Source organism: Rhyacophila brunnea, unplaced genomic scaffold (genome assembly GCF_057557595.1).
Source record: "Rhyacophila brunnea isolate RB1 unplaced genomic scaffold, BYU_Rbru_1.0 scaffold_90, whole genome shotgun sequence".
Classification (NCBI taxonomy): domain Eukaryota; kingdom Metazoa; phylum Arthropoda; class Insecta; order Trichoptera; family Rhyacophilidae; genus Rhyacophila; species Rhyacophila brunnea.
In genome coordinates this window covers 220553-237276 of record NW_028233362.1, presented here as the reverse complement: position 1 = coordinate 237276, position 16724 = coordinate 220553, and the positions used below count along the sequence as shown (strand labels likewise).

General features: G+C 25.6%; 1 pseudogene; it reads right to left on the bottom strand.

The window, feature by feature from the left end:
* Positions 1–1344: 1344 nt before the first annotated feature.
* Positions 1345–13662, bottom strand: LOC147063144 (uncharacterized; annotated as a pseudogene).
* Between the last annotated feature and the right edge of the window lie 3062 nt (positions 13663–16724).

Sequence of the window (16724 nt, the reverse complement as noted above, 5' to 3'; positions counted from 1 at the left end):
CCTTTTTTTTGTATGAGTTTCATTTTATGCAAATTTGTGCTATTAAAATACATAGTCTAATTTTCATATGGTCAAATATAAATATCTATAGAGTTAGAATGTATTTCAAATCACTCTATACATCCTTAAGGTAAGTTTTACCCAAGATCGTCAAAAAGGTGCTATTTATTTTGAAACCCAACTATAACTTTCTATTCTTGTCGCATTTTAAGATAAAATTTTCCTTAAATAAATTAAAATTTCATGGTGGAGAAAACTTTTACATATGAATAAAATAACACAAAAAATGCTTCATTAAATATTTTGGGATAGATAATTTTGAGTAAGTGGGTTTTTCATGCATGTATCATATTAATTTATATTATATTTAAAATCTTATTTCTAATTTACACAAAATTATTTGTTTATGAAAATAATTCATTTGTAAATTTTTTTATTTTTAAATGATGGTTGTGGTTTTTTTTCAAGATGATGGTATTTTTTTATTAAATTTGGTATTTGCATTTCAATATGCACAAGATTATCCATTGAGATGACCTATAAAAAATAATATGATCGAATGATATTAATTTACAATGAATTATTCTGTTTATTATACGAATTCATAAGTTGTGAATATAGACGAACATAACCCAACGTTTGGACTTTATAATGGAATTAAATGACATTCAATTGGTTGATTAAGGATATTAATTTTGACAAACTATATTGAAATAAACTTAAACTTTTTATTTTATATAAAGGTTTATAATGCAAAAAAGAATCGAGTATATTACGTATTTGTAGTTTTATTTGATTTATTATGTTCGTTTGAAAGTAAGATTGTTAGCATTAAAATAACAACACTAATTTTGAATCTTCCTTTACTTAAGACCATACAGTTATTAATATGATCTTTTACAAAATTTAAAATTTCTAAAGTTGAATGGTTCGAAAAATTTCCCAAAGAAATATATATTGTTGCGTAATAATTCATTTTTAAAAAGAGATTAAACAACCCCATAATTTAGAAATAATTTAGATTGCCTCTTTTGTCATATCTAAAATGATAATTTAAAATCAATTTTGATTTTTTTAAGAAAAAAGTATTAATAGATGTAAAAAAATTATAATATGAATTTTTGTTATCTTGATTTTTTTTTGTCTGTATGTTTAATTTTATCGATTGAATCTTCGAACCCATTCGCCTCAATAGATGGTATTAATTTACAACAAAACGATAAAAAAGTAGGCGAATGTACTGATGAAAGCGAAAGAAATTCTTTCCCAAAGGCACCAGAAGTTGATTATTTAGCGGAAGGTGTTGAAAATATTAGACATTTATATCAAAATATCATTGTAAAGCTATTCATTGCAAGACTTGACTGTCAAAAAGAAATAGATACTTTAATGAAAAATGAAGTGAGCTATACTTTATTCAATTGCTTAATTGTCGAACATAAAGAATTTAATAATGATATTATTGAAACATTTCATCCCGATAATCCCAATGGAATACTTGAAATGAAGGCATTTGTGGAAATCGCAAAGGATATTCTTACTTCGACTATTAAATCTCTTTTTCTGTACGTAGATTCGGTAAAAATAGAGGAGCTAAATCATAGTTTAGAAGAAAAAATGACCGATACATCTTTAAACTTTATGAAATGTATTGAGGCATTGAAGAATTACGTTTCTAGTCCAGAATTTAAAAAGTTTATAAACAATTTCACATTGAATGAACTAGAAAATGTAATAGACGAGGATGAATTTTTTTCATCAAACAAGAATTTATTTCAATAAAATTTTTTTAAAGCCATTTTCCCGGCATTTAATAATTTTTTAATGCAAGAAATCATTAAGATGGGTGCTTTTATCAAGATGTATAAATCAGGATCGAACGAAAATTTTTTTATTTCCGAAGGAACATGGATCAATTGTTATGATATTTTTAACAACCGTCATGATTATTTGAAATTATATGATGAAATATCCACGAAAATCGAGCATATACCGGAGAGGATTTACCATTTTACTTTTATTTTAGATGCTATGGATTTGGAAAAGGAATATAAAGAAGAATGTTTAAAGAATGGTCAATCTGCAATCGAAAATTTGAAAAATAAAATGTATGCGATAGCAGATCTAAAAAAACCATCTGAAAATGAAGAATATGCACGAGAATCGTTTTACGATACTATTAGAGAAATACTTGGTGAGAGTCCTAAATTTTTGGAGATTATAATTAAGGATATAAAAGAATTTATTGTAAATATATATTGCAAGGATCATAATATAAATTGTAATCTGGACTTTAAAATATCTTTTGCGCCTGTTCATCAATTTTATTGTGAAAACTTGTTAAAAGATTTATTTGACAAAAATCCCAGTTTTAGTTTACCCGATGATATTGAAGATCAGCACATATTTTGGCAAGCATTGGATTCTTGTTTTAAAAATTATATTCATTATATCGATATTTCTGATGCTATTTGATTATCATGCTTTTATTTTATTAAATGCGTCTATAATATTTATAAAAATATATATGATCTTTATTTTCCCCGTTTTTTAATGACTAAAATATGTTTTTTGTTATTTTATTTATCTGTTTTAGGGATAAAAACATATGTATAATTTTGAACAATTATGTGATATTTTAATACAAGTTATATTCAACATCGGAATATAAATTACACAATATTGAGATGTTAATTTTTCATAATATGCATTAGAAATGGTTTGTTACGATATTTTATCTAATTTAAAACTTCAGTGTGTAACTATTATTTCGAACGGATTTTTGCGATAGAAATTTTTCGCTTGGATTTTTTTGAATGAACTATTCGGTTCGAGTTTTTCAATAAACCATAAGAAATCATCGCGGTTCACATGTCGCAGATATAATGAAGATGTGTTTAAAAAACTTCGGTTTAAAAAGGATCTAGACCCTGAAATACATTATGGATACGGTTTCATTAAAAAATTATATCTTGTGAATGATTAAAAATTTAGCCGAAATAAACAAATTTTCTGATTTATGCTGCTTCTTAGCACGTATTTTACACACAATAACTTACATATGCGCTTATATTTAATTCAAAAATACAGATTCATATCATTGTTGACTTGTTCTCAATCCACTAATTTAATTTTTTTAGCTTTTAAAAAACTAGAGTAAGCAATTGTTATAACCATTTCACATAAAATTTTACTATTCAAATATAATTTTCTTTATAATCATATTATGCTTGTTTGCATTATGTGCGGCCTTAACAAAGAAGAATTTCTGACTGTAACTTCATTTCAATTAATATTTGTAAATAAACTTGGAAATATATTAAAATAGTGGTCAGAGCCTAAGATTTTTTCGATAATTCAGAGTTTTTTTCTTAAAGCAGTTCCAAGATCGATAAAGACTGAAATTGAAGGTTATTAATTGTTATTATACTTTACATCACTTTAATGAATTCACTTATACCGCCATTTTTATGAGTATATGATGAAAAATCATTTTCACAGCGAAAATTTCTTCTTCATACTATTCAATACAATTTTTCAAACATATTTCATCAAGGAACTTTAATGACATGGGTGTATTGAGTGTATTTGATCTAAAATTACCAAAAACATTCAGAAGGACTGGATCACAAGTAATAAACGGCATGCGTATCTTATATTTTAAAAAAATTATAACTCACCTTAAGAGCATAATTTGATGCCATGTTTAAATATAACAGTTGATGCGATATATGTAAAATTACATATTATTTTATTTATGAGTTAATTTCGGAATTCTAATTTTTTATTTTCGCTTTACATATAATGTGATTGATTCCCCGTGGTGTATAATATCCATAATCTCGGCTATATTTTCATCTCTCACATCTTCTTCGATATCTATTCTCTTTTCAAAGCCTATTAGTTTAAGGATTTTTCCCTGTTATAGTTACATATATAAAAAAAAATATTTATAAATAATTTTAATATTTGTACACTTTACATGCATAATTTATCAATTCAATCAAAATGCAAATAGATTTTAGTTGTTTTGTATATGTTTAGATGTAATTATTTACAATTAATCAAACAAAAAAAAATTTATTTTTTATATTTTCAAATTTTATTTCATATAAGCTTATATTCTGATTTTTATTTTATCCCGCAAAACATAGTTCGATTTTTTTATGGATTCCTTTTTAATAGCTTTTTTTATTCATAATTCATCATGAAGTAAACAAAAACATCTTAGCAATTTTTATTTTTTAATAATATTATTATTTTCAAAAAATTATAACAGTAAACATTGGGATCATATGACTCCAATTTTATTTTAAAAAAATGAATGTAAATTTGCTATTGTAATTTATAATTTAAGGAATTAAAAAAGTTATAATAATCTCCATATTCTTGAAGATACAAAAATAAGATATAAAATCATGTTTAGAAAATATAACTAGGCGCCATTTTCTATACCTTATTTTTGTGCTTATGATATTAACAATTCGGTTTATTTTTTTATCTGAATTATTAAACTATTAGAATGCAAATTTTTGCCAGAAAATTTTATGAAAATACCGATTTTTTTAATTTTTGTAAAACCTTTTTAGGCATAAAACCACAGTAATATATTAAATGCACATTTCTAATGGCTTTAAACCCAATCTTATAATGATTTTACAAAATAATTTTAGGTTTTTGATGCTTAAAACTAATTTTCCTTAGTTGATTTTGGATATAATTTTTTTTAGAATTCAAGTCCGTACCACATGTTTTTTTCGGCATTTTACCCTATTTACCTCTAATTTTTTAAATTATTTTAGCACAATAATAAATGTCTTATGCTTATTAACAAATAAATTAATATTTAATCATATTTTGCAAAAAAAACAAGGAAAATATTGATTATTCACGGTAAACCTAAAAATCACACTTAAAATGTAATATTTATTTTAATAACCATTTAGAAGCGTCTATTTAAATTTTCACCCATGTTTAACCCCAATATATCTTAAAGCTTGTATTGCTGAGGTTATATTTATCCATCTTCTTATCAAGATTTTAAAGAATATATGTATCAAATATATAAAAGACTCGAAAGTTGATACTGATCAATGTTCATGTATAACGCACTAAATTTATGTGAAAAAATTACCAATTTTAAATACACTACAATTAATGTTATATAATGAAGTATTCATCCCTATTAAAGCGATTTTTAGGCTTAGAATCTAAAATAATATTATGTCGATTCATATTTTTATCCCTTTTAGATTGAACATGCTGCTGTTAAATTGTGAATTAATAGTATATTTATCAACGTGGCAATAGTGCATAAAAAAGCATAAAAAATGAAATATTTAAAGATTATGGGGCTAAATCTCTTAATTTTTATAATGGTACATGAATCGACTTTTTTTGCATTTTTTAAATTCAAAAACATTTAAAAAAACAGAAAGTTATTTCTGGCGCGAATACTTCAAAATCAACGCACAATTTGCATATAAAGGTTCTTTTAATATATAAAAAGAATGTGAAAGTGTAAATGGTTGAGTAGTGTAAATATTCAACCAGAGTCTACAAATTAATGAATGAAAGTTTAAATTCATCTCAAGCAAAGGCATCGATGATTACTATACTGTAAAATAATGCCCCCTAGCTGTAAGGGGGACAGCGAACGTTGTCAGGCCGACCCACCAGTAAAAGAAAGCTTTCGGTAATGAAAATACACTTGATTGTGACGCCAAAACAACCAGAATCAATTCACAAACGTATTTGCAGGTAATAAAAGCCAGTATTGGTTTAATATCGATATTTCCTATAGCGGCAACCCGATTAGCACGGTCAACATAGTTAATATTTTTATAGAAAAAAGTTGTGAACAAATAAAAATAATTTTTCTCACAAAAAACATTTTTAAATCGATTTTAACAAAAGGTGATGCACGAAAATATAAATGCTTTTACTTTACATAATAATAAGAGCACATGTCTGTTACGCTAATAATGGTATTGCAAGTTATACTTGCGTTCAGGAATCGACTTAATTTATTTCTATTCGTATATCAAGTCTATATTGGTGATGAAAGCTTTATTTTACCGTGGGTCATCAAAATGGTTTTTTACATTATACTATGCAGCTAACGGTATTAATTAATTGTTTCAAGATTTAAAATACTCTTTAGAGAGAATAATTTGAAACTTCAAATATATAAATTGAAGTCACAGACCAAAGAACTATACTACATAACCATCGCCATTAAAAATCGATTAGAAGATATAAATCTTAAAAATATTTACTTTCAAGATTTATTTATAAGTCTATAAAAATTATATTCACGTTAAGGCACTTAATTTATATTATAAATTTTAATAGATTATGCATCTATTATTATGTCTATTCTAATTTATAAATTGAAGTCAGTCTTTTTTAATTAAAAATTATATAAATTATCCCAAAAACGTCTTTTAATCTTATCAGTAATGATTTTTGCCAAATTTTATTATTATTTCTTTTCAAGGAAGCTTGTTTTCAAAATATTTATATATCAAGAAATTAGACCATAAACTAATTTATCAATCACCACTTAAAATGAAAGCATGATCTTTTTAATGATACGCATAATTTTTGCATCTATTCACTAATATTTTTCTGTCGTCTTTTTGGTATTTTCTCTCCAGAATAAATGCGTTAAAACCTGGTACTTTAAAATATCAATCAAATGTGATTTTATTTATCTAGTTAAAATAATATATGTGCAGATAATACCGTCAAAAATACGGGTTTAATTTTTTTTGATCTTTTTTTCTATGTAAAAATATGATAGAGAAATTTAAAGAAGAATTTTTCGTGATTCTTGATATCCGGAGTAATTTTTTTGTTACTAAATTGTAGTTTTATTAAAATTCCAACTTTTTTTTGGATTCAAGTATTTATACTATCATTAAATAATAAAATTTGCCGTCGAAGTATTAGATAAAAATACATAAAGATATATTCCCTCGTCGATTGACATCCAGAAATAATATTTTTTTGCCTTAAAACCATTAAGAACATCAAATGCAAGCTTAATTGCCCAAAATTCCAAATGCCTTTCCACTTATACACAGAAAACCAAAGATAGAATTTGAAATCTTTCAATAGATCCTTCAAAATATTATTAATAGTTTTATTTCTGTTTTAAGCGATATTAAACGAAAATTTAACACCACATCTCCATCTTTTCTAATTATTTTGCATTGTATGCTGAAAAAACGGTCACAAATAGCTTTCAAGGTTTTACATCCTCATATGAGCTAGATCGTGCAATTCAAAACACATGTCTTCATATTTTCTATATTAAAATATATCTAAAATTCCAAGATTTTTGCATGCTCTATTTTAATTATATTTTTAGCCATTTAAATTCGTTAAATCAAAACTTAAATAGCTCTGTAAAACATTTTTCTAAGAAATTATTTGGTTTCAATCCGTCTTAATGAATCTTGTATTTTAAAAACTTATGAATATGAGTTTTCTTCAATTATATTGTTTGTGCATAATATCCGGTTCAGTTGACATTGCCAACTTATACATTTATACTTATGGTTTTTCTATTCTCACCATCCCATGTTTCTTTTAGATAAACTTTAAAGATTCATGATTTAATTTTCTTTTTATCTAATTAGACGTAGTCAGCCTTTTGATAATATAGCATAGCTCCTTGATGCATCTTTTGACACATTCCCCTGATCTATCTTCATGGACTGCTATTATCTCAAATGAGATGAATTATAGTGTCTTGCGGAGTGTGAGAGATGCTTGCATACTTCTACTTCGTCTGGTATTTTTGACTATTATACATATTTTTTATAAAATTTGTAACAGCCCCATCACAAGTCATTATATATGTTATTTTTCTTGTTTTCATTTGTGAATTAAACAAATTCATTTGCCAAGATGACATACTTCTTATTTTTTTATTCTAAATTTCAGTTAAATTGTCAAGTCTAGTATTACCTATTTAAATCAACGTAATTTGATTTTTTTTATTGTATAGACCAATATCTATTCTATTTTGTTTGATTAATATATCTGTTTTTATACGGGTATCAACTTTTATTTCTGCATTTCGTTTTCGCAGACCTCTTGTACTGAGTGAATTCTGATCTTTTTGGTTTTCTTGAAGTTGTATCGTCTTGATAGGATGAAATGAAGACATCTTTTAATTTCATTGTGTCGTCGCGTATGTTCATGCCCTAACACTCTCTTGCATCTTGTTGCAAAGTGATCAATTGTTTTCATGGCTTCGTTACAATGTTGGGCATTTTATCCTCTCACCATAAAACACATTTCTGTCTTAATAAAACAGAATTTTTACTTCACTTGGTTTAATGTTGCCATCCTTTATCCATCTTGATGATCCAACAATATCAACTATATAATTATTCTTAGCTTCAAAAGTTTTTTGGTGTAATGGTTTTTATTTTATTTTACACAATAGACTTTCTTGTTGCTTTTTCTTCAGTGTCAAGGAAGCGATGCTATTAACATGATGTTTATTTTTAAAATATTCTTCCATTAGTAAGTTATGTGTCTTGTTATCATTTTCTACTTTTAACATTGCGGCTTTCCTCGGTAGACTGTTTTTAGAAAAAAATTCAGCTAGTAGATCATCTTCTCGGCTTCTAATTTTCATTACAAAGCCCACATCCTTCATCAATTTCTCTTTTTATAAAGTTTTTTTTCTTTACTAGGCTAAAGTTGAATATGCAATTCATTATTAAATATCTATTATTCTAATGTCAAGTTTAGTATATTCTTAAGGTTCTAATTTTAAATAGCCTATATTATATTATAATTTAAGTGTTATGTTGCATACCCATTTATCGCTTTAAACTAATTACCATGATTCATTTAGCCTTACAAAAAAATTTTAATTTAATTTAGTGTTTTTCCTGCAATTATAACATTAGTTTCTAGCTTTAATCAGAATTTATGTTCTCAAAAACTATAAGATATTTATAGGCTGCAGCGCCTTCAATAATGAATTGTTTTCATTCATTTTATTTATATAAAAATTAATAAGAACTTGTTCTTTTGCTCCTTGAACGCGCCTTATTGTTCCAAACTGATTTTCTGCAATAAATTCTCTTGTCTCTACTTCATATTGAATGTTTTTTATATCCTCTTTTTTCGTTTACTTATATAAATTGATTATACATGTGATTGGTCTAAATTCATGTCCTATCTTGACATCTTTTTTAAGTATAAGATATGTCTTAATAGAGTAAAATATTCTTCCTGATTTTCATTTTAGAAACATTCATATGATATAATCTGAATTATGAAATATTAAAGCTCATAATATTTTTAATGAAGAAATTAAAGATTCCATCTGATCCAGCAGGTTTTAAGTTCCGCAGTGATTTTATTATGTTTTTAAATTCAACTTCTGTTGTGAAGCTTATTTTTTCTTTCATTTGACTGGCATAAATGAGCATAAATATTCGTGGTAATTGTCTTTTTGTTGTGATTTTCCGTACGTTTTCCTTTATTTTTATCCAAAGTTATTACTTTCTTGATTTGACGCTTCGATTGTATAATTCTTGTTTTCACTAAACCCTCTATATAAAAAAGTCTTCTATTAAGCTCAAAGCCGTATTTTTCTTTTGTAAAATAACATCTTTTTTTTTGCACTGTTCTATCTTTTTCTTTAATATTCTGATTTTTTATGGATACATATTTAACATTGTTTTTAGATGATCATATACTTCTAGGATCACGTTTATTGATCGCGTAATTTTTCTTATTTTTTATTACTTCCTCTTTCTAAACTTCACTACGTTTATTTTTATATAATTCTAGTCCATCTCTTATTCTTTCCAAAAGAGCAATTTGTTCTAAAATATATTGGTTATCTTTTTTCGGTTTTTTTGTGAGGCGTTTACAAGTTTGTTGTGCGGTTTGTAGCAAGACTGGAACATCGGTCATATTCTTGGGATTTTGGGTGGATGTAATTGTCCCTATTAACTTATTAATAGTTTGGAGAATATTAGAGTCAACTTCATAGTATGGAATTTTTCTTGTCCTTTCAATTTCAAAGATGTTTGCATTTTTAAGCTTATGTATATTAAATTATATTCCCTTTTACATTAGTCGACTCTTCTGTACTCTTCAATTCCAAAACTAGATCGTTCACTTAATTTTGTTATTTTGAAGTTTTCGGCATCAATTCATTTGGCAACCGACTTCCTTCCATTTTGGTCTATTAATATTCTCATCGCTCTTCTTTTGAGTTCCTGCTGGGACAAATTACATTCGAATTTTCCGTTATTATATTTTTTGAGTTTCTCCCTTCCGAAGAGTGGTATACGATGGAAGCGTATTAGTATTGCCGCATAGGCATCTCGAACCCATTCATCTAAAGAAGATTCTGTTGATGTGAAGATTGATTCTAACTTTAGATGTCTTGTTGATGTTTTCAAGGAGAGTTGCGCATCTTACAATGCCACCACATATTTTTTCTCGGTTACAGCCTCAGTTTCAAAGTATTTGTCGTTATAGTGCGCTGCTTCCGATTTTTGCGTTTCACTCATAAAGTTTGAAATTATAAAATGCTTCATTTATACTTTTTTGTCGACCCACACGCTATATTCAACCTTTTTATTGATGAGATTTTATTTATCAAAAATATTATGAGATCGTTATTCATATATTAAAGAGTTATGAATGCCAATTGAAGCGTAAGAATACGCACAAACAATAGTTTTAAGGAAGATGCTTGAACTAATTAGTCATGAGGCAAGAATATACAATGAGTAAAAATTTAAATATTATGAGGTGGGAAAAGGTATCAGCCAAATTTATTCATTGGAGAGTTTAATGTTTTGCTTGAACAACCATAAATAGCTAAAAATGCAATTAACCCATTAATAAAAATCAAATGTGATCGATATCTGTTTGAATTATGAGAAAATAGTTTCCATATTCCGGTTCGATTGTAGTTATTGAATTCCACATGCTTATAAATTTCGTAGGAAGTTTTAATATTATTAAATTATTTTTGGGGAATATCTTGGACTTTTTAGCCTGGGGGTGAATAATCTTGTATTATTCAATTATTTAGGGTCAGCGTTAAATACCTTAAAAATCGGTAGGCTTTTTTTTATAATTTAGTAAAGCCTTGAATTATATTCTAATGGTATATTTATCAGCTGTTTTCTATATTATAGGTTATCAGGCTCATAATAATTGTAAACTATGAAAGATGGGTTTCTGAATTTATTGATATGAGTTAAAATATATCAAATAACGCATTGCGTTTTTTTTAAATAAACTTTGTTCCGTTTGGTCTTTTAGGAATATTAACCCAAAAATATAATTATTAATATTTTATGAATAAATAATAATCATTTTTTTTAGTCTTTTATAAACGAAGTTCCGTTTAATAATCAATATTTTTATTTATGGATTAATTTTGGCATTGTAATTTATGATTTTGTGATTGTTTTCCGTGGGCGTATTATATCTATAATTTTGGCTATATACACGCTTCTTACATTCCTTTGATACCACTCCTCTTTTTATGAGCCTTGGTTCATGAGTTTTGCTATTACTATAGTTCGAACTTATGTCTTAATTTGATTTGTCACATTAAGTTCTTAATGGTGCATTTTAAGATATTTTGTTACCATTATATTATGCGTTCTATGAAATATAATGTACCAATAAAGGATCTTGAATATTAAAATATTTATGGTGTGTGTATCATAACAAATTAGGGGGTGGGGATCCGATAGAAATATTAATTTATGTCAAAGCCTTTGGATTGAGAAAAACAATATAAAACAAGTCTATTTAGCTGGTATTATAAGAGACGATCAAGGGAAGTTTTGACTAAATCTGTTCTATAATCTAAATTATAGTTTAATTTGCACAAATATAAAATATGTCGGAACATAAAAATTAGTTTCGTGTTTTTTATTATTCAGATATAAGTTATCAGACTTATACTATTTTTTTGATATTTTATCAACTTTAAGACGCTAAATAAAGTCAGGGCAATATAAAAAGATAGCAGCGAGATGCTTTTTTTATTGGTTGCATTCGTTCTGCACAGAAAACCATTCGTCTAGACGTTAAATAAATTATATAATTTGATATCTTTAGATTTTTTTCATTCGTTTATACTCAAATTTTTTTAGGGAGATAAAAAAAATATCATGCGTTTTATTATATTATCAGTGGTTATACCAATTTATAGCCAGAAATATGGAAGGAACATTAAATATAAAACCTGAATCAATTTCCTTTTATTTTTTACTGGCTTCGTTGGTTTTCCAAAAAAACAATTTTAGGTTTTAAAAAAAATATAAAGGCTTATATTCATTATTTTTTGATTGTTGCATCGATTTCGCCACAAAAAAATGTAGACACATGATAAAAAAACTAAAATTATATTTTTTGATGAGATTACCTATTTTTAATATTGAATCTGGTTCTTTATATTTTAGACAAGGGTTCAGTATTTTCCATCAAAAATTTATATCCTAGTTCATTCTCTTTGATAAATAGCTTTAATATAGATCTAACACGAATGTTGAACTTATTTATATACTCAATTTCATCATTATTCAAGAATTCGATATGTATCATTTTTTGTTGTAGGGGTGCATGAGTGAGATTTTCGAAGTAGAAGTATTCTTCGTTAAAGGTTCTAGAAATTACGAGGTCTTCTATTCGAATTCCGTATTCGTTTTCTTTATAAATTCCAGGTTCTATGCTGAAAACATTATTCTCTTTGAATGGTGTGCTTCCGCCGACAGATGGTGGTGATTCGTGGACATTTAAGAAGTGGCCTACACCGTGACCTGTTCCGTGTCCGTAATCGCTCAGTTCATTCCAGATAGGTCCTCTTGTTAGTGCATCTAGATATGAACCGCCATATTTTTTAGGGAATTTTTGGCGCATTGCATTGAGTTGTCCTTTTAGTACGGTGGTAAAATCTTTTTTCTGATTTTCTGTAGGTTTGCCGAAGCATAAAGTTCGCGTTACATCCGTTGTTCCAAAAAGGTATTGAGAACCAGAATCTATTAAAAAGAGATTGTCAGTTTTTACTTCCTTTAACCCACCTTTATGGTGAACGATAGCGCCGTTTTCTGCAAATGCGCTGATGGTTTCGAAACTTGGGCTAACAAATCCCTTAATTTTTTTCTTAAGATTTAATAATATTTCTGTGACTGCTATTTCCGTCAAAACCTCTTTTGGATTTTGATTTTCGTTTAAAACTGTATCCATTTTATCAAAAAGTTGAGAAAGACATATGCCGTCAAAAACGTGAGCAAATTTAAATCCAAGAATTTCTATTTCATTTTTAACAGCCTTCATTTCGCTTATTAAAGCACTTTTCTCTACGTTATTATTATTACTTACCAAAATTTCATTTATAAACTCATTACAAGAAAAGCTTATCAAAACCTTTTTGCCAATTATACCTTTAATCTCCTCTTCAAAATTGTCATAAGCCATAAAAGTAATATCTGCGATTTCCAATTTCTCTTGAGAAAAAAGAAAAGCATCATTTTTAGTAATAATAGCATATGAATAAAAAACTGGATTATATGGAATATCGCTTCCCCTAAGATTAAACAACCAAGCAATTTCATCCAGTGCAGTAACAACAAAAACTTCACTATCCTTCATGCCTTCTCTCAGTAACTTAAACTTTTCTTTTCGATAAGATCCACTAACATTCGCATCTTTCTCAACAAAACTATTTTCTTCTGTTAAAAATCTACCTAAAGGTTCATAATCTATAGCATCCATAAAAAGAATACTTTCAAGATCAATAAGACTATTAAATGTTCTATGAGGTCGATGAATCCAAACCTCGTCAATAAAGTTCTGATCACCAACAATTTCAACATCACCAATCTTTTCTTTAATATTCAAAAAAGTTTTATTCGAAAAAAATCTTTTATCGATTCCAAGTTTTTTGCAGCTAGATTCAATCTTTTTAAAAAAATCTTTTGTTTCTTTTATTAATGTCCAATATCCACTATCTATCTCATTTTTTGCCTGGATATAGTATCTGGAATCTGTCCATAGATATCCTGCGCTCTGTGTTACTAATATAAGACCGTTTGAGCCGGTGAATTGTGATACTTCTTTTAGTATTTCATCGGATGGTCCGATATATTCGTTGCTATGGGGATCTGATGTGTTGAATAAAAAACCATCAAGATCTTTTCTTTTAAGGTGTTCTAATATTGACACAAGCATGGGTAACATTATTTGAAATTACTTATTGTTTTTTTTTATGTTTTGTTTGTAGAATCGTGTTTCATATATGGTTCGGATATATTAATTAGTTTTGTGATTTATACACGTGATTTCATTTGCGATTTATTTCTATTGCTTTTATTTAAAATTCATTGCGTATTTTTTTTTAATAAAAATCTTTATATGATTTAAAAGTGCAATTTTCAGCATTGTATATTTTTAATTTTATTCATATGGATTTGGAATCGCATAATCGAAATAAAAATATCAAATTAGTTTTTTTTTAAATTTTTATAAAATTAAATTGCCATTAATATTTAATTTTATTAATATAAATTTGGAACTATTATAATCTAATTAAAATGATTTAGCAAAATTTTTAGTAATTTACATAAAATTAAATTTGAACAAACTGAATATCTTTTTTATAAAGTAGGTATTTGTTAATTTAAAAAATAGAGTTATGTGTTTTTAAATTTTATTGGTATTTTTTGTAATTTATTTATAAATTTAACAATATGAAGAAAGTGTTTGTTAATTCAAAAATAGAGTTATGTTTTTTTAATTAAATTAGTATTTTTTATAATTAAACAGATAATTTAATATTGCCATGATCTAAACACTAGTCTAAGTCAATTTTATAAAATAACATGATAAATTTGATTTAAATTATCAATTTATTATGATAAATTTATATTAAGCGATCTTAAAAACATATTTAAAATGTTTTTAATTTGAATATAATTCGCATTGATTTATAATTTTAAGAGATAAAATATTATAGAATTTAATTCAGATAAATTTTGTATTATATGATCTAAAAAAGAATATAATCAAATTATTTTTATATTTCCATGCATCAAATTTGAATATAATAATTTTATTTATGCTATGTAATCCTTTATATTATAAAGTGCTAGTTTTATGCTATAAAATATTTTAAAAATTATAATCAACTATTATCTTTTTAGAATAAAATAAATATTAATAACAACAAAAAAAAAATTGGTTTTTTTGTGTTTATTCAGTCACTATGTGAAAATATATGCACAAAAAATTTACTTTAATATATAATCTCATGAAATATATGCTAAAATATTGTTTCTTTCAAAATTACATTAAAAATGTCAATATTATTTTTTCGTTAAAAACCTGGCAAATCCCCTTTTTCTGCTGAAATCAATGAACAAATTTTATATATCTCTAATAATGCTCATCGTAATTTTTTATAAAAGTGTAAAAAATGTTCATAAATGCTCTAAGTTAGATAATTTATTGATATTAAAATATGTAACATAACTTTTTGTTCAAATCCACCACAAAAAATAGAATAAAGTAGAAGTCAACTTTTCAATATTCAAAAAGCAATTATTCTTCTTTATAAATATGATTAAAGTGTAATTTGTAATAATTATGTGCCTTAATAATCTAAAACAGTAATTTAATCTTTAAGGACGATCGATTAGTAAAACTTTATAACAAATTAACAAAATAATTTAATTTTAAGAATAAATTTTCACAAGTAACGACAAATTTACAAATTAGGGGCAGCTTTTAGCATCTAAATAAATTTAAAGGTTCATTTAATTTCCCAAAAAAATGATTCCTGTACCGAGCTAAATTATTGAATAAAATAAATGAAATAAAAGATACCAAGAATATATTTTATAGATTAAATCATGTTTTTTTCTTGCATATATCCACTTATTACGAATAGTTACATTTAACATTAAAAAAATTTGAATATTTTTTAGAAATAATACCTATTTTTTGACATATTTATAAATTTTTATGATAAAATAAAGGATCCTTTCTGCTATAATAAAATATTTCATGACATTTTAAATTTTTTTTAGTATTTTTACAAAATATAGTCTGTAACTTCATTTATGTTTTATTTACCCGACTTGAACAATTAGGTAAATTCTTATATTCGTATTTGCAATGTATATAAAAATGCACTATAAATCAATTTTTTCTAGATTATTTTATCATCGGAAAAATATTATATTTATTTAATTTCTAATATTTTTGAACAAATTTTAGAAAAAATGCATGAATTCATATCATATATAATTTTATATTGAATAAACGCAATTTTTTTGTACATTCTCAAATATTGGTAGCACTTTTAGGTCTAATCACGGGCAAAATATTAATTTATAGATTATTTGGAAAAATCTTACCCTTATAACATTGTTTTGTTATTAATATAAAATACAATAAAAAGTTTGAATTTAGATTCATTCTAAATATTCAATCCATTTTTTTTTATTTCTATATATATATTGTGCTGATAAGTACCCACAAAAATGCAAGGTTATTAAGGAACTGAAAAAATTAATGTTTTTTTGATACATTATAACTGTTGATAAATTATACAATTCTAAAAACTTATAGGTTTTAGAAAGTATATATTTTTTTAAACCATTATGATAACTTACAATATAATTTTATATATATATAGATAATTAGTGATACAA